The 18,507-nt window shown below is 42.6% G+C and overlaps 1 protein-coding gene across 3 annotated transcripts in view; it reads left to right on the top strand.

The window, feature by feature from the left end:
• Positions 1–350: 350 nt before the first annotated feature.
• CNOT6 (CCR4-NOT transcription complex subunit 6) overlaps positions 351–18,507 on the top strand; it is a 37,945-nt gene continuing 19,788 nt past the window's right edge. The window contains exons 1-3 of one of the 3 annotated variants that reach the window (XM_056858322.1): positions 351–504; positions 2,923–3,269; positions 9,922–10,050. The gene's annotated coding sequence lies outside the window, so the exon portion shown is untranslated. The remainder of the gene's footprint in view (positions 505–2,922; positions 3,270–9,921; positions 10,051–18,507) is intronic. The other 2 variants (XM_056858314.1, XM_056858307.1) reach the window with 2 other exon arrangements.

Below are 18,507 nucleotides of genomic sequence, written 5' to 3'. Positions count from 1 at the left end.
CATCTGCCTAGGACTCCATGCTCTCACGTCCAGGGGCGCCTGACTCCCACCAAAGCCCGCACAAGTCGAGGGCTGGAGGCTCCTCTCTCCTGCGCGCTGCCGCCACCGCGAGAAGAAGAAGCGACTGCCCGCTTCCCGGGCTGGAGCCAAGCAACCCTCCCCGCCGCCCCGCCCTTCTCGCCCGCTTGCCCAATCAGAACAGCCGCGGCGCAGCCCAGCGGGGTCCGCCTCCACGGTGCCGTCCAATGGCGGCCGACGACGGGCGGCCTCTCCATGCAGAGCCCGAGGCAGGCGAAGTGGGCCGGGCCTCGTCTCCTCGGCCTCTTTCGCCGCCGCCATGATGCTTGTTTGCTTTCAATGAGCGTGAGAAGGAGGCGGAGGAGGCAAAGGAGGAGGAGGCGAAGGCGGAGGAGGAGGCGGGGGCAGCCACTTCTCCCGTCCGGCCCGCGGCAGGAAACAAAGAGCCAGGCAGGCAGCGGAGAGACGGGGATGCTGCAGCTACAGGTACGGAGAAGAGGAGGAGGAGGAGGAGGGGCGGGTATAGTGTGTGTGTATGTGTGTGGGGGGGGTATACTCTTCCTGCGCGGGTATAGTGGGGGGGGGGGGAGTCCTGGTGGTCGTGGCCCGGGGGAAGCAGGTTTCCTACTTGAGGGGGCGGAGGTGGGCCATGGTGGAGGGCTGGGGAAGGGACGCGGGCGAAGGGTCTTCCAGAGCGGTTGTTAGGGAGCGGGAGATTATTTTTGTCGGGGGCGGCGAGTACGGCTGGCTTCGAGGTCGGGTGATGGAGGGAGGGAGGGAGGGAGGGGGCGGGCGAGAGAGGGCTGGTTTCTCCCCGTGGGGGTGGGAAGGATCTGCTGTGGCTGGGGGTGTCCTGGGCGACGTGGGATGGGGTGCTTGGGGGTGGGGGGTGGGCCAGAAGCTGGCAAGGGGCTGGCGGCCAAATGAGGAGCGGGGTGGTGGTGGCTGGAAGCGTCTTCGCGTCCGGGGTTGGGGGGGGGGGAGAGGCGGTGTTACTATTTTTATAGTAAATAAGGGAGCGGGGACGCTACTACTCGAGAGAGATTCGCCTTCAGGAGGGGGCGGTGAGGAGAAAGGGGAGTTAGCGAGGGGTGTAAATATGTCGGGAGGAATGAGAGTCGTGGGCAGTGTAGGAGCTGCTGCTGCTGCTGCTTCTAGGGGGTGTGAACTGTGTGAATGGGGTGTGGGGTGGTGTTTTTTGAAAGGAGTTGTGTGTACGTAGGGAGAGGCATTACGGGGGCCAGCGGGCTCCTCGACGGAGGGAACAGTGCGGTTGTGCAGCAGCTTGAGAGAGGGCCCTGCTGGCTGTGGAGGAAGGGTTTTATTGGTGCTTGGATGTGTATTGTTGACTTGGGGGTTCAGAGCTAGCAGTGTTGATCTGGGGAGCTTCACTTTTTCCCAAGGCAGCTGGGGCCCAGGAGGTGGGACTGATATGTTCTTATATCTTGGGGAGAAGACAAACGCTTGACCTGAGCAAGTGAAAAGGATTTTTGTTTTGTTTTGTTCTTTTTTTGGTGGGGTGGGGGAGCCTTCCTGGAAGCTATGGGAAGGTTTTGGAGGAAGTGACGTTCTGGTGCTTGTTGACAAGAGATGGAGTGGTGGGGGGATGACGAGGGTTGTGGGGGGGAGGGCTCCTTGGTGTGCAACAGGATTCTTAAAACTTGACAATTTTGCCAAGGGGGTGGGTGCAGCAGGATTAAAATCCTTTGTTCGTCCTTGCTTGAAAAGCAAGTTAAAAGTGACAGGAGCAGATAGTGGCATAGCTAAAACAAAGGCCTACGATGCCAGTGGTGTGATCTAGTTTGAGATGAGCATGAAGAAAGGAAACCTTGCACAGAACATCTGTCTTTTTTTGCTCTCTCCCCCTCCCCCACTTCCTGAAAGGCAAATTAAGTTAGGCTGGGTGATGTGGCTTTTTTTTTTCTTTGAAAAAGAAAAGTGACACTATATACAAATAAACCTGGTTCTTGGAAACATAGCTTGTATTTCATGATAAAGTTAAGCTTGCTTCTGCTGCTGTTGTAGCTGAAAGGCCTAACTGGCAGTAAGGAGGCCACAATAGACTGCTTGTGTCTGAAATAGAAAGGAAAGAGCTTTAGCTAGAATGATTGACAGCTGTGCTGTCCAATGTAACAGGCTTGTGGGAAGGACTTGTGTTCGTATGCAGGTAGGTGGCTAGGCCACCGAGACTGTAGAACACACATGCAGGGGTAAACAGGAGGATTAGAATGCAAATCTCTTGGGGTCCGATACAAAAGCAAGTCTGTTCTGTATGTTTAGGCATAGATGTGTGTATCTAATGTGGGACAGTATTAGGCTGCTAAGCAAGCTAAACTTTACCAAGCACTTTCTGGTAATTGGGAGTTAAGGAGAAATTCTATATGGCAGAAAACACTTGAGCTTGGAAAAAAAACTTCCTCCCCCATTTTTCTTTGGCAGAGAGCATGTGAGTAATTTTTTGTGAGGTTTTATTTTAGGAGGTGTTATAGCTCTCTATGGTACAAGGGAGATGTTAGAGATTGCTTGTCATAATTTAGTACAGAATGTTATGCACTTTGAGTAAAACTTGTGGTGTTTCAGGGTCTATCGTTTTTATTTTTCTAAGGTAGTTAATGAGAAGGTGGCTGTTCTCTTGCTATTCTGACATAGGTTAACATCTTGTGATTGCATGTGCACATTGAAGAGGTTCCCTGCAAAGGCGAACTTGATTTAGGTTGTAAACAGTTTTAGATTTCAACTGTGTTCTATGCTTTAAGGCTATTTTTCATCTGGATTTTACCAGGTGGATAACAGATTTAGAACCCCAAAGGATTGAAGAACGCTTGTGATTATTTGGTATGAATATGAAGGTTTGCAAGTGTTAACTGGTAATCGTATTGTGTCTTGCATTTCTTTTCATCCTAGAGCAGGTCTCGTAATTGGGAATTTATCAACATTTCCACTGGGGTAATTTTACAGAATTATCCGCCTGTGTTCTCCCTGCTGGCTCGTCTGGACTCTGGAGTGCCCTGCTAGGAATGAAGCCTTCTCTGGGGGTTTATTCTCGCTATTGCTGAAATGGAGCCATTCACATATGGATTAATGCTTTATTCATATTTCACCTGAATCCCTTGGATCAGTTCATTTTTATAAAGGAGACCACTATTCGTCACTTTGCTGTGAACTCTTGATATGTTCAGGCTGTTTGGTATGTTTGACTCATTGAGGAAGAACTGAAATATAAAAATAAATGAAACTATAATACTGCATGGGTAGGTAATGATTTTTGGTACTTTTATCTTAAAATGTTAATTTTCTCCCCTTATTATTCAGGATTTATTTGGTGGCGTTTTATCATGTAAATAATAATTTGTAGGCTTAACTAGTTCTTAAAATTTGTACCTAGCAGATTCCCAACTGTACAAGTTGAGGGGCAGGTTGGTAACAGATTTATCTCCCCCCCCCACACACCAGATCATACAATTATGTGAGTGCTGAGCTCCAGGGCTTGGTAAGGGGGCAAAGGAGAAGAGAGCGAGCACTTTATTCCAGTCCCAATTTAACCAAAACACTTTTTTAGATTTAGAGTAATTAGAGCCCTTACAAGTTTATAACATCCTATTTTGGGTACATGGGAAGGAAGCATTTATAAGTTGCCCCCTGCTCAAGCATACCTGTACATTTATGTGCCAATTTCCTCTTCCCCTTAGTTGACAGTCAGAACACTAAGCATGCTCCAACTCATTGGGTGTGTGTTTTTAATTTTTGAACTACGGTAATATTTTTCTGCAGACCTGGAGTGTCCCTCATATATGTGAAAAACACCTATCTTGTCTGGGTGGACCTGTTTAGCTGCCCTAGTAATAGGCTCATGAATATCAAGTTCACTGTATGCCAGCTTGATTTGAGGAACCAACATGTGTTCTTTTGGTGGAAAAATAATTGAAACTGGGGGGGACACTCTCAGAATGCCTGGTTTTTGTGAAAGTAGTACTGATCTCATTATTTGGATACCTAATTGCATTGCGGGTAAATTAAATATGTTTTATAACAGTACACTGCCATTCACATTATTGATACCATGAGGGATCAGCATCGTGTCAGCATATTCACTCAACATTCATGTCTGGATATAAAATTTACAAAGTGACTTATGTTCATTTGCAACTCCATTTTCTTGTGTATCCCTTGATTTTGTGGCATATGCTTTGTGCCTATATGACCTTCCTTTTATTCTTATCTGCCCTGTTGCAACATCAGCATGTCATGAAGATAGCAAAGACATCTGTGGTAGATAAGTGAAAAAGTACCCAAGATTGGAAATTCTTGCTCCCTTTCCTATTTATACTACCATTTAGGGTTTCTACATTTGTAACTGGGCAATATTCTGTCCCAGAAATATATGAGAGTAGTTAACAGTGAAATGTTTAAGTTACCGTCTGTTACATAAACTAAAACTTTTCATGGTCCTAAATTCAGAGTACGCTGATTTCACTAGTGGCAGCTTTCTGATCTCTGTCTAGAACTGTCCTTTAAGCACCCAGTTTGCTTGCTTCAAGCTGAGGTGGGGCGCTAGCCAAATATTACAAAAGATCATTATTAGCATAACAGGAAGGTACTGCTTTTATGATTTCTTGCATTTTAATTAGGCTGTACGATCTCACTTCACACAAAAATCCAATTCTTATCAACTCATGCCATTTCCACAGCATTTGCAGCTGCCTTAAAACTGAGAAGCCAATGTGTTACAGCTTAGACACATCCATTGTCAATGTACAGGTGGCTTAAAGTAATGCATTAAGCAGCATTAATTATTCTCTGAAGTCTGCTCAATTTTTTTAACTTCCTTGCATGATCCTTAAGGACTTAGATGTCTTTTCTGCGAGCACTATTGTATAAGTAGCTCACCAGAGATCAGTGATTTAGAGAGACTACCAAAAAAAGTGGATCCTGTGGAAGGCTTTTGATCTCTCTGAACAGAACCTATGTTTTGCTTAATAGTTTTGTAAGAGCACGACTGCTGGGCATACTATACAATGTATTTATTGTCAGGGTTTTTAAGTTGTTTTCCCCGCAAATGGAAGAAGGTAACGGGAAAACAAACAAAAACAAGAAATGTGTCAGCCTTGTAGATAAGGTTCTTTTTGGTTATCATTTCACTTGCACTGAGAGAGAAGTTGAATCCCCACAGTCTGAATGTTTTCCTCTGTATTGGTGGGTGATAAAATGTGTAGGTTGAACAAAGAGTAAGGTCATTCACGTGCCTAACTGTGGTGGGATTGGCTTGAGCATTGGGCCTGGCAAGCTACGTACAGAGAAGGAATTGTTACTTTCACCTGCTAAGTGTAAAGCCATATACAAGCCACAAAATCAAACCAAAATTTGTTAATGAGGCAGAACAGAAAAGAACCCAAACTGCTATTCTAAAGAACCTGAGTCAGAACAAACCTCCGGGGGGGGGGGAATAAGAGAAAAGCATAGCTAAACCAATATCTGGGAGTCTTTGTATTTATTTTAAGTTTAAAATGGCTTCTGTATGCTGCCTTCTGTGAGGATAAGTAACATTCAGGACAGAAAATCTCAACTTTAAGGCTGCAATCTTCTGTATCTGTTGGTGAAGATAAATAGCATAGTAGAGTTAGCAGAAGACGTTTCACTGAGCTGTAGAGCGCTCTCTTCTGTAAAGAGGTCAGTTGTTGAAAACGTTTATTTCTAAAAGCTGCCACATGCGGAACAGATAGGCCTACAAGGGCCCAGCACTATAAAAATTGCCAGTCTGAGTTCCTGCCTGCTTGCACTGCCTGGGATGTGAAGGGCCAACTGCCTGCAGAAGCAGCAGCCATTGCACGCTGCGTCCCCGTTCCCCCCAAGCTGGTGATGTACAATACAGCACTATGGCAGCTGCCAGTGGCCTAAAAAGAAAGAATACTCAGTCATCTGTCTGCCATTCAACTATTTGCCACATACAATTGCTATATTCCTAAATTTATGGAAATAGTATATCTAAACTCTTCGTATTGGGTCATCAGATCCTTCTGTGTACAATGACTGACTTAAAAATTGAGAAGTTAATATGCGTTGTATGAAGAGGCAAGCACAGTACATAAGGATGATGAGATTGAACTAACAGAATGGAGTGCTCCAGATACTAGAAACCCAAAGCTTAAAGAGGAATTAACATTGGTTTGGAATGCCTGTTCTGAGTTTTGTAGAGGGTATGATAATTGCACATGTACAACTGACTGTTCAGTACATTCATGTACTCAGTAAAAATAGGTGGGTTCCATGTGTGGCATAAGCTTCTCATGGAGGAACTCATGCTGGAGAGAGTTTCAGTGAAGACCCTTATTTTGAACTGACTGGTCCTTGCCATGTTGTGGAGTGACACAGCTGTACACCATTGTGTCATTAGTTATCTTCTTCTGTACTGTATTTTTGTATCACACGATGTGGTTAGGTTGTACCTCTGCTTATAGTCTGTGCTAAAGATTTATCCCCAGATGTTTGAATTTTAGGTTGTGTTGAGCTGTATTAGTTGGATGCTGCTAACCACATGCCATATTTCTCCCTATAAATTAAGATAGTATATTGCACTTCAGCTATATATCCGTATATTTTCAGCAGAAAGTATTATAGGGTTCGTAGGTGGTCTCAAAGTGGCTATGATACATCTGTAAGGCTGCAAAATCCTTTTTAGCAGGTATTAAGTGCACTTCAGTATGGATAGGGCAGAATTAATAACCACTGTCTTTTTTTCATAGTTTTCAAATTGAGTGAATGATTATAAAAATAACCACTTGAATGATTAACACAGAGTGTTTTACTAGGCGAATTTAAAAGGATTTGGGCTTGCTTCTTTAAGCAAGCAATGCTGAGGAGTTAAAATTGTGTACTACAACTGGTTGTGTACTTTTAACTGGTTGTTGGGGTGAGAGAGGTGTAAGCAAGACAGTGTATCGTGAAGCTCTGATTTTGTTGTCCAAATACTTTTCTTGACTGATTTTCTTGGCTTCATCTCCTGCCTGGCTTGTAACTGCAAAATATATTCACCCACACACATTTTCCTATCTGTTTCATACTCTTCAGCATCCCAGCAAGGATTTTGAACATTACATTAAACATTTCAAGCTGAACATTATATTTCTTACTCTACTTTCCCCTTGTTTCTTTTGTCAGTGTGTCACATTCAGTTCTTATCCCCTCCTCACATGATATTTCAACTATCTTTAACTTCCTCTTTCCTGCTCAGTCCCTTGCTTCCAATCTAGAAAAGTAATTTTTTAAGAAATTTTGAAGTCCCATTGGGGCGGGGGGGGGGGGTAGCATTTTCCTCCCCCACCGAAAAAAGAAATAGTGAGGGAAAGTGGAATATGTGTAATAGTTAATGTCTCATCAAATATAAACTTGCGCCATTGCTTTAATGATGCCTATTATTACTTAAAATATAAAATAGTTTTATTTGGCATATTTATGTTTAAAAGTATAAAATGCCTTGGTATATTCTACAAGCAAAACTGCTAATTTATGGAATAATAGAGCTGCAAACTGCTGCACCCTGTGCTGAATTGGCACATATCTCTTAGTTTCTGCAATCTCGGAGGTAGGAGAAAATAAGTTGAAAAAACCTTTTTTCTTCTTCTTTTTTTTTAGCAAAAGTGAATAATATTTTAGGCAGAAATTAAATCATAATAGGACTAGCACTTTATTTGGATATCAAGTTAAACCATATATTATTGAATATTATAGCAAATTAACTAGACAAAATTAGTTACATTTAAACAATCAACATATATTGGTTCTTGTAGGTTATCTGGGCTGTGTAACCGTGTTCTTGGAATGTTCTTTCCTGACGTTTCGCCAGCAGCTGTTTCGGCAAGCATCTTCAGAGTAGTAACACTGAAGGACAGTGTCTCTCAGTGTCAAGTGTGTAGGAAGAGTCAGAGAGGGGTTGGGTTTGAGCTGAGTACTGTCCTGCAGACGTAATGTGCTAATCATTGTCCTGTAAGTATCAAGATAATGTACTAATGAGAGTGTGGTATGTTAATATGGAAGCATTGTATCCTGAAATGATCTGGTAATGTGTGAAATCCAAAGCTAATCTGCATGGCTACTGTTGACTGTAGCCTTTGTTAGTCTGGAGGTTTTTCAGGGCAGGAAGCCAAGCCTTATTCATTCTTAAACTCTCTTCTTTTCTGTTAAAGTTGTGCTGATGTTTATGAATTTCAATGGCTTCTCTGTGCAATCTGCCCTGAAAAACCTCCAGACTAACAAAGGCTACAGTCAACAATAGCCATGCAGATTAGCTTTGGATTTCACACATTACCAGATCATTTCAGGATACAATGCTTCCATATTAACATACCACACTCTCATTAGTACATTATCTTGATACTTACAGGACAATGATTAGCACATTACGTCTGCAGGACAGTACTCAGCTCAAACCCAACCCCTCTCTGACTCTTCCTGCACACTTGACACTGAGAGACACTGTCCTCCAGTGTTACTACTCTGAAGATGCCTGCCACAGCTGCTGGCGAAACGTCAGGAAAGAAAATTCCAAGACCACGGTTACACAGCCCGGATAACCTACAAGAACCAATGAACTCTGACCATGAAAGCCTTCGACAATATAATCAACATATACTTGAAACTATGTTTATGTCTGTAGTATACAGCGGAATTAATCTTTTATGATCTAGATTGTTTTATGTTAAAAATTTTTGTGGGAATAGAAGTTTGTCTTAATGCTTTTCACTCATTCAGAAAGTTTCATAGGAGTGTTTTTTCAATGTTCCTTCATATTTCTAACTTTTCCATTGGAAAAATTGAGGAAAACTTTAGGAGGACTCCCACTTTTTCCTGGGCTTCACCTCCTAATCCTGGCTATTAATTGTCGCTGATATGATGCACATCAGATGTCCTGCGATCAGCCGGGTATCTTCACTGAACTTATGGCCAAGTTCCCGGGCAGCGTCCATGATGTGCAGATTTTTGTGGCATTTGGCCTCAACTGCCTGTTAGCTGCCCTGAGCCCCATCTTGGCTGGAGATTGAGGGCAGGATAAAAAAAAAATCAAATTCTGAGGTAATCATTTATCTCTAGACTAACATAACCATCTCCTTGCAGCTGTGAATTCAGTGTTGTACTTCAGCTCTGATTAAGAACTGAAAATAAGACAAGTAATTGAAGATCATTGTATGAACCATATCAGTAGCATCTGTCATTGCTTTTCAGACTAGCTTAAGGATAGAATCTTCAGTTCTTGAAAACTTGAGAGCTGGTGACCTTGGGTTGGGTGCAGAGATCTGTGAGTTGTAAGAATTGCTGATCTCTTTTTTTCCTCCTTCCACCAAGCAGTCTTTTTCCAACTACTTGAAAGTTTATTTTTGGAACTACTGGTTCTGAGGGGCTAATGTCCACATGGGTTCGGCTGAGCTGAGCCAGGGGCAGAAGGTGAAATCACCCTTCCTGCCACTTCCATCCTTACAGCTGCTAAGCTGACAGGAGATGGAGAGAAGGGCAAATTTGCATCCTTCAATCCATGTGGGTTTTTAGTCCTGTAGACCCACAGCTGTGGAAAGCAATTTTCCTAGTGTCAAAAAGGACTTTATGGGAGGGACAAGAACAAGCTGAAGATGAACATCCTTCAGTCTTAGATCAGTAATCTAACACCTTGATTTACAGCTGCTTAAGTGTCTGCTAGCGTTCCTTAGAAGCATGCCTACCTATCTTCACTATGATAGCAAAGTATTGCTAGTGTTTTAGGAATAAAAGGTTCAGATCTTCTCTTGATAAATGTTAACAATGCAAATAAGCAGTTAAGTCATCTAGTTTTTAGCTTATTTGCTACTTCTCCTTTTACTCAAAATAGGAACACTAGTCTAACTGGATTTTCTCTTCTTTTTCTTAATCTGTTTGCAGCTCTCCTAGTGGTCAGCCATATGTGGCTTCCAATGTGGATTTGACTGGGAGCACTGCAAATCTCATGGCAGGGGGTGCAAAATCCACAGCTGCGTGAAATTTCCTTATTTTCCTGGCATGCTTTAACCGGTAAATATTGTGTAAATTTGGAAGCCTTTAAGCCAACTAATAGGGAATTAGGCTTGAAGAAGAAAAGTCTAGTTTGAAGTAATGCACTTCACTATAGTTGGTAAGTGCACAGTTACCACTGATAGTTGTGATTTGCAAAATCATAAAACTGAGGAATATGCATATACCCAGAGATTTCTGTCATACTTTGCTAAAATGTAAATGAAATGCAGCAATTATGGTAAATTTACTTGAATATTGGTTCTGGCCTAAGTATACGAAAGTGTAGAATTTCCAGGGTTACAATGTCATTCTTCATGAGCCATTTTGAGTTTGCACAGAGCTAAATTAGTACTTTTATGTGGCCCTGTCATAGAAACAAGTATATAATAAGATGATTTTACAATGGCACATTGGTATTGAAATTCATTAAAAGTTAATGGATGCTAAATGTCTTGCCGGCATTTATTTTTCAAGTCTGATGATAGAGACTTGAACATTTTTGAATGAACTGTCCTTTGTGCAGAATAACTTCTGACAAAAAATCTCATCTGTTTGAGTCAGAACAATTTGAACAAACCCTGGGATTAGGACTTTGTAAACTGAATTTTTATTGAAGAAGCACTAGCTCAAACATGATATCCACTTTAACAGATGAATATTTAAGAGGTGTTTTTATATTTACCAATATACCTGTTCCTACAGTTTAGAGAGTTTCTGTAATGTGCTTTAGGGTTCAGTTAACATTTTGCTCACAGATTTCTATAAAAGCATAGAGCAGTGATACGGAGTGAGTTGGAAGCCACATGTGGCTCTTCTGAGCATCATTCCCCATTTGGCATCCTCCCCATGTTCCAGGAAAGCGGGCAAGGCCATTGCCCAGTAGAAGTGGTGGTTCACAAACACCCATTCTCCAGGGGTGGCTAAGTTGTGAGTCTCCCTGAGCTGCAGGCCTCATGCCAGAGATGGAAGTAAACTGCCCATTTTCTCTGCCACCACCTTTGCAGCCTCTGAATTCTCATCCCCCCAACCAGGTGGATGCTGGGAGGAGAGCAGGCTGGATCCACCATCGGCATAGCAGCCACCGAGGAATAAAGCAAGCGGGATATTCTCCAGAGCTCACCTCCCGGTGCCTCGGCAATCTCATTCTCTTACCTGAGCTGCTGGGCCTCATGCTGAGGAGAGGGAGGGAAGGCAGAGAGCAGAAGCACTCCAGATACAGAGGCTTGCTATGGTTCAACAGTGGTGGGGCAAGACAGCCCTGCATATGCAGAGATACTGTAGTAATTAAAAGATATATATTTAGTATTAACAGCTATATCTTATATTTTGGGTAGATGTGCTTAGGTTGGTGCACAGGGCATACAGTAGTCAGGTGGCTCTTGAGTGATGGTGATGGTGAATGTGGCTCCCCGCAGGCTGTAAATGGCTTTAGCTTTGGAGAGATGTGTCATTCCAACTGTATGCTTGGCCATTTTTAAAGTTACATTTAACCAAGAGAGGGCTGCCAGTTGAATCTAGGAAGTAAGAGAGTAAATGGACCTAGATTCCTTGAATGAGGCAGCTGTGAGATCACTCCTTTAAAAACTTCCCGGAACCCTAATGGATTTCCAGGCTTTAAATTAATACTATTTTGTTTAAACCAATGGTTATGTCTCTTAATTTTGAATTTAATCTTTTTTTGGCTGCTGTTTTAATTGTGATTCTAAGTGGCTGTTTTATCAGTGATGTTTGTTTCATTGTATTTGATATTTTATCTTTTGTTTTTATACTGTTGTATATTTTAAACTTCCACAAGAGTCTTGTTGGTTGGTAGTTGTGGGCTGCTTTGAAAAACATGACATCTTCTCCTTGGGCAAAGTGCTCAAATAGGTAATGGGTGGTTCAGCACCTTTGTTTCTTTTTGATGCAGATTAAGATCCATTTCATTTTGACCTCTGACTCAGTTTTACAACTAAAATTGTCCTGGTGGTGTTAAAGACAACCTTTGGTAAATGAAGAAAATGTAGATTTTTTTTTTCAACCTAGGGACTATTTTCAGTATTGTCAATCATGGATATCCTCCTGGAATGCCAGTAGGGTTAGGAAATGGATGCACTGTGCTGCAATGGCTTCACTCCAGCATGATGCATCAAGTCCAGAATGGGGAAATAGTAGCTATTGCTTTGTGCTATGGCATTTATTCTATGAAGTTATATGGGGCTCTTGTTTTCCACCTTCTCCCAGCTCTCTTTCAGACCTGGAAAACCATTAGATCCATATGTGAGATAACCCACTTTTCTTATCATGGGGAATTAGTGAATGTCCTGACTAGGAACCTGGATTAAATGAGATGGGAACTAATTAATTGAAGGGGGGAGTGAAGGCAAATTGCTACAGACTGCCTGACCAGGATGTGGTGGATTCTGCCCTTCTTGAGCAGCTTGACAGGGTATCCAAGCAACATGACCTTGTAGTTATGTGTGACTTAAACTTCCCTGATGTGTTCTGGGAGACAAATGCTGCTAAGTGATCACAGTCACCAACTTCCTGACCTGCCTGGCTGACAACTTCCTTTTTCAATTGGTGGAGGAAGCTACGAGAGGCTTGGCCATGCTTAACCAACAGGCAAGAGTTGGTAGATGAGGTGAAAGTGGTAGGGACCCTTGGGGAAAGTGACCATGTCCTCCTAGAATTCCTTTTGCTGTGGGGGACCAAGGAAGTTTGTAACCAGACGTCTATGTTAGATTTTAGTAGGGCAAACTTTAGTTAACTCAGAGGCATGATGGGAGTCATGCCATGGGCAAGAACTCGGGAAGGGAAAGGAGCAAGTGAAGGGTGAGCTCTCTTAAAACAAGAGCTCTTGCAAGCTCGAGCCATCACTAGTCCAACAAGATGGAAATATGGTAGGGGATCCAAGAAGCCAATGTGGATGAGCATAGAACTCCTGTTGAGCTAAGGAAGAAAAAGGAAACGTTCAAGAAATGGAGGCAAGGACATATCTCAAAAGAAAAGTATCTGAGGGTTGCTCGGTATTGTAGGTCAGCCATCAGAGAGGGAGAGCAAAGCTCAGAGTGCTGGCAAGGAAGGCTCACTACAACAAGAAAAGCTTCTTCAAATATGTGAGGAGCAAATGCAACCCACTGTTGGGTGAAAATGGACAAATGCTGACAGAATTGAAAAACGCTCAATGCTTATTTTACCTCAGATTTTTTTCTGAAGAAAAGAACAGGCTTATCTATAGATGGTGGTAATCAAGGCCTGGCATCTGGGCTGCTGGTTGACATGGAGAGGTTGTTGAGAGGCACCTGACTGCATTGGCTGAGTACAAATCCCCCAGGATAGAGGGTATGCACTGAGAGCGCTCAAAGAACTTCCTAGAGAGCTTGCAGAGCCTTTATCCATCATCTTCCAAACCTCTTGGAGGATGGGAAATGTGCTACAAGACAGGAGGAGGGTGAATGTTATCCCGGTCTTCAAAAAAAGGAGGAGGGATGACCCAGGAAACTACAGGCCAGTCAGTATTACCTCTGTCCCAGGGAAGATATTGGAGCAGATTTTAAAGTGGTCAATCTGCAAGCATCTGAAGGATAACTTGCTGATCTGGGAAAGTCAGCACGGACTTGTCCCCAACAAGCCCTACCAGATAAACTTCATTTCCTTCTTTGATCAAGTGACGAGTCTACTGGAAATAGGGTTGTCTTTGTGTTGCACCCCACTTATAGAGCTCCTTTCTGGGGAGTGTTCACCCAGCATTATCTTTGTCACCTTATAGGTGCTGCACTAAGTATTTCCCATATATTCAGGCTTTTCTGGTTTAACTGTTCTGCTGTTTGATAGGTAGTGGTAGCTAGAATTTTGTTTTTTACTGATGAACTTTTTATTTTAACTATTTAAATGTTGCAGTATTAATGAGTTCATAAGCGGTTTTCAATACCTGAGGCTGGCACAAAGGCAGCACAGAAATTTTAAATAAAGGAATGTTTTCCCCCCTTTGTACTGTGTGTGTGTGTGTAAATCAATTTGGTGACTACTTCATACATCTGATGGTCTCTTCCTCATGAGATCGTATGCTGTTCTTAAAAAAACAACAGCACGTTTACTAAACCAGTAGCAGTAGAGTTGAATGTTTGTCAGTCTTTATTATAGTGCTGTACATTATTTTACAGGTATAAACAAAATTGTGGGTGGTATGGGGGCAAACAGTTGCCTTCATGACCAGCTTGAGAGCTTCTCAGGAGCATGGGGTGTCCCATTGTTGCAGACAGAATGTGGGACTAGTCAGTACTTGATAAAATGGCAAGAATATGTGAACTCATTGAAAAGTATAGTGTTTGAGATTATATGAAACGGGTTGATCTTTGGGGGCATATGTAGAAGCATGTCATGTGTGAAGCAGTTTCTGGGGAAAGCAGCTATAGAAAAATGGTTTAAAGTGACGTCTGATCATTGAAAGTTCGGTTTGTAGCATATGATCTGCGAGATTCTGGCGGCTAATGCTAGGAACTATAATTGTGAAGATGCACGTGTGAATTATTCCATATTAGAACTGCAATATATCTGTCATGGCACATCTAACAACTGGATAAAAACTAAGTTTAGGTCATCAGTGCAGGCCATGCTCTTAGACAACATCTGAATATCAGTTTTCTCAAAGTCAGGCACCTTTAAATTCTAATTTACCGTATATACCCGTGTATAAGCCGACCCGCGTATAAGCCGAGGGGCCTAATTTCTCCCCAAAAATGGGGAAAAATTAGGCACCTGCGTATAAGCCGAGGGTCGGCTTATAACCCCCCCCCCCGCAGGCTTACCTTCTGCGCTCCTGGCGGCGGGAAGCAGCGGATCCGGCGGGGGCGGCCTTCCTGCAGCTGCAGGAGGCCCCCCCAGGCCGCTCCTGGCGGCGGGAAGGGGGGCGGAGCGGCCTCCCTGCGGCCGCAGGGGGCCTCTGGAGGCCACTCCTGGCCTGGAAAAGGCGGCGGGGGCGGTGGAGCGCCCTCCCTGCGGCCGCAGGGGGCCTATGGTGGCCGCTCCCGGCCTGGAAAAGGCAGCGGGGGCGGCGGAGCGCCCTCCCTGCGGCCGCAGGCGGCCTATGGAGGCTGCTCCCGGCCAGGAAAAGGCGGTGGTGGTAAGTTTCCCCCTCCCTCCTCCCTCCCCCCTCTACCGTATTGACCAGCGTATAAGCCGAGTTCGGCTTTTTCAGCCCTTTTTTTGGGCTGAAAAACTCGGCTTATACGCGAGTATATACGGTACTTCAAAACAACATAACAAAATTTATAGCAAATATTAATGGCAGTAATAAAGTATATAACCATTGTACAGATTATTTTTGAATAAAGCATTTTAAAAGTGCAGAAATGCACACACAGACCATTTAGATTGTTTTCACTGCAGTGGAGTTTGATATAATGGCACACAGCCCATCTATAGGATTTAATCATGTGAACTTGCAACCAAGGTAATTCAGTATGTAAGAAAATCTTTATGCATAGTGATTTTGATTCAGATTTTTATGATCAACTTTCATGTTTAGTCCCAAAACCTTTCATTGACATTTAAAGATTAAGTAATGTGGTTTGAGAGATATATTGAGTGAAAAATGAGTAGTAAAATTCTTTAGCACATAACTTGGATTCTACCCTACTTCAAGAAACAAAAGCAGCCATTTCCTAATATAGTCCAAGGACATATCTCTGTCTCTGCACTCTCTCTTCTTTCCTTTGGTCAGCAAAGAGGCGTCATGACTAGAAGCACCTTCTGCCTGGGGATAAAATTCTAGGAAGAAAACTGGAGAAAGAAAGAATTTAGCTCCCTCGTTGGGTCCACTTATCTTCCACCCTCATACCCATCCCACATGCACAAACACACTACATAGGAGTTCAGTTTGACTTTTGCTGGGTCATGCTACTATCATATTTAGCTGTGCCCAAAGATAGATATAATATGTATGTATCTAAGATTAGGTGGGTTTTGTATTGCAGGTTGTGGTTTAAGTATGGGTCCTGGCTCTGAAACTGCTGTTATAAACTAATCTTATGCATTAACACTGTATATTAAACAGCCTAAAACAAATACCATAAACTGAAATGGCTATCTTGGGCTATATAGCTTGCCTACTGAAAATCATCCATATAATGTAAGACAGATTTCCTTGTATGTGATGTGTGTGTGTTAAGTGCCGTCAAGTCGCTTCCGACTCATGGCGACCCTATGAATGAAAGTCCTCCAAAATGTCCTATCTTTGACAGCCTTGCTCAGATCTTGCAAATTGAAGGCTGTGGCTTCCTTTATTGAGTCAATCCATCTCTTGTTGGGTCTTCCTCTTTTCCTGCTGCCCTCAACTTTTCCTATCATGACGGTCTTTTCCAGTGACTCTTGTCGTCTCATGACGTGACCAAAATAAGACAGCCTCAGTTTAGTCATTTTAGCTTCTAGGGTCAGTTCAGGCTTGATTTGATCTATAACCCACTGATTTGATTTTTTGGCAGTCCACGGAATCTGTAACACTCTCCTCCAACACCACATTTCAAAGGAATCTATTTTCTTCCTATCAGCTTTCTTCATTGTCCAGCTTTCACACCCATACATAGTAATAGGGAATATGATGGCATGAATTAATCTAGTCTTGGTGGCCAGAGTCACATCCTTACACTTCAAAATATTTTCTAGCTCCTTCATGGCTGCCCTTCCCAGTCTCAATCTCCTTCTAATTTCTTGGCTGCAGTCTCCCTTTTGGTTGATGGTGGAGCCAAGGAATAGAAAGTCTTGAACAATTTCAATTTCCTCATTGTCAACCTTAAAGTTGTGTAATTCTCCTGTAGTCATTACTTTTGTTTTCTTGATGTTCAGCTGCAGTCCTGCTTTGGCACTTTCTCTTTTAACTTTCAGCAGTAGTTGTTTCAAATCTTCACTATTTTCTGCCAATAATGTAGTGTCATCAGCATATCTCAAATTATTAATGTTCCTCCCGCCAATTTTCACTCCACCTTCATCTAAATCTAATCCAGTTTTCCTAATTATATGTTCTGCATAGAGATTGAAGAGATAGGGAGATAAAATACATCCTTGACTGACACCTTTGCCAATTGGAAACCATTCCATTTCTCCATATTCTGTTCTAACTGTGGCCTCTTGTCCAGAGTACAGGTTGCGCATCAAAACGATCAGATGTAGTGGCACGCCCATTTCCTTTAAAACCAGCCATAGCTTTTCATGATCCACACAGTCAAAAGCTTTGCTGTAATCTATGAAACACAAGCTGATTTTCTTCTGAAATTCTCTCGTACGCTCCAGCAACCAGCAATATGATCTCTAGTGCCTCTTCCTTTTCTGAAACCAGCTAGAACATCAGGCATTTCTCGTTCCATATATGGTAACAGCCTTTGCTGTAAGATTTTGATATGTGATAGGGCAGTGGTAATTCTATGGGTTGATGTTCTGTTGCACATGTGTATTGGCTTCTTTTGTGCTGAATCGGTAGCTTCAGTTATGAGAGAACATTTATATTCTGAGTGACTGTTGGGTGTCAAAAAGTTCTGGTTTTGGACTTCTCTATTAGGGTGCTCTAGACTACATGTGAACACATTTCCAGGGTAGTATGAAAGTGCCTTAACAATTTTGATAACCCCATGAAGGGCAAGTGCATCAATGATTTTTTAATACAGACTGCATTTGCAGGATGCTTCATGTAACTTACTGTTGTGGAAGCAGGACTGTGTAGCTTAGATGGCCTTTTTAGGTAAAGGCCCGTATACTACTGATATGAGACAGAATTTTTTCTACTTTGTTTCTAGAATTTTTACGTAATGTACTTTCTCTCCAGTAAATTTCCATTGGAACAGCCTTTCAGTATCCCAAGAGCAACCTGTTGCTTTTGATGTTTAACCTTCTAAAAACATGCTGGTGCCAAGCTAGGCATCACCGTGTTTTTAATATTACAGAAATAGTGACTTAGGATAGCTATTGAGAAGGCTATTGATATATTCTGAACAGAAAGTATTAAAATTATTAATTAGAAGATAGGAATACTTACATGACTAAAGGAAAGGTACATTTGAATTCACAGGGTTGGGTTTGTCCTATTTTACAAGAAGAAATAGTGATCAGTTTTAGGCATTTCCCATTGAAATGCAATACTTGAAAACTTGTTGCAATGAGTTAGATCCGGCCAGCTTTTCTGCTGGTGAGGAGGGATCCCTTTTAACCATTGGAAAAGGCTACACTGGGGATCATGGGACCTCTTACATGGGCAAATGAGATGAGAGCTGCAGTAAGGATGAGAATTTGGCAAGATTATGCAAAAAATGCTGGCTGACTGGACCCAAGCCAATGTAAATGTATTGGGGAGAAAAAGACATTAAATAGAAATTCTAGACACTAACTAGCACAAATTATCTTTTGCATTGCCTGTAGATCTACTGCTGCTGTCACATTCTGAAGTGTTGTGGATGAGGCTGTTATGTGTTCCCAGTCTGACACTGCACAGCATATATGCTCCTT

The sequence above is a fragment of the Euleptes europaea genome, chromosome 1 (assembly GCF_029931775.1).
Source record: "Euleptes europaea isolate rEulEur1 chromosome 1, rEulEur1.hap1, whole genome shotgun sequence".
Taxonomy (NCBI): Eukaryota; Metazoa; Chordata; class Lepidosauria; order Squamata; family Sphaerodactylidae; genus Euleptes; species Euleptes europaea.
Note: the sequence above shows the minus strand (reverse complement) of the source record. Positions and strands in the feature narration are given on the sequence as shown.